This window comes from Humulus lupulus, chromosome 1 (assembly GCF_963169125.1).
Source record: "Humulus lupulus chromosome 1, drHumLupu1.1, whole genome shotgun sequence".
Classification (NCBI taxonomy): domain Eukaryota; kingdom Viridiplantae; phylum Streptophyta; class Magnoliopsida; order Rosales; family Cannabaceae; genus Humulus; species Humulus lupulus.
In genome coordinates, this window is record NC_084793.1 from 32716526 (window position 1) to 32717711 (window position 1186).

Sequence of the window (1186 nt, forward strand, 5' to 3'; positions counted from 1 at the left end):
TGCACTTGTTATACCCATAAATTATACTAATAATTCTAGACTGACTAGCTTTAGTTAGATTGTATGTAACTTTTTATGACAAGAGTATTCAATTTGACAATATCAGTGGATATACCAGTATATATGACATAATCATTTTTTTAAAACACAAGCACACTCTTATACTATGCTTATTGTAGTTTTATGCGTAGTCTCTGCTAAAAATTTATAATATTTGTAAGATATAACACTTAATAATGTCATCATTGGCACATACAATAAGCGAGTAACACTATAAATAAAGCTATTTTGTGATAATATTAATTAGTAATGATATATGCACTGTAGTAGTAATTTTAATATAACAATTATCATTTTAAATAAATAAATGTGATTGGTAGTGGTTGTAAGCTAAGCATTTATTTTCATCAATTTTCTTTTCCAAAACCCCTCATTTATATGGGTGGGCTGTTCTGGACAGAGACAATATCATATTTATAATTTTTAGTCATTATATTTTGGATTTGTTTTTTACTCAATCTCAAGATGAAGCTTAGCTCAAAGCCTCACTTTGAATCTCTCTAAATTTGTCTTATTTAGTCCAGTAAACAAACTCGTGACACATCCTTGGCACTAAAGTGATGGACAAAAACAAGCAGTTGATTATTTTCTCTTTGGGTAAGCTATAATTCTCTCTCACTGTCTATAATTTTGTGGATTTTAATTATTAGCATATTTATTCAATTGATCTTTCTTGTTTACATAATGTAATCAATGTGTTTGTGAAAAATTCCCTGAGGGTAGCTAGCATAGTGAAATCTACATATATGTTTGTTTCCATAATGCAATCGATGTGTTGAATGTTAAAAAGCTATGTTTTTTAATTTTTTATCTATTTTGTCTTATATAATTTTTTCAGCAATTTGATGCTGGTGGAAAACTATTGCATAAATTGGATACTAAGCTTGCAGTTAGCTCGTATGGGGAGGGTGAACTCGCCAACCTTATTCAAATGTAAGGTTATATCAAACCTCGTTAATTTATTAATAATCAAAACAAACTATGTGAAGTTTTGAAGACAGAGAAAGAGAAAATTGATTAGACAAATGGCCATCCTTGTAGAGATAAAAGGATATGAGTGTTCTTTGGACACAATACTAGTTTCATTTTTGGAGAACAAAAGCTTTCTGCAAAGGTTTTGTTTCCC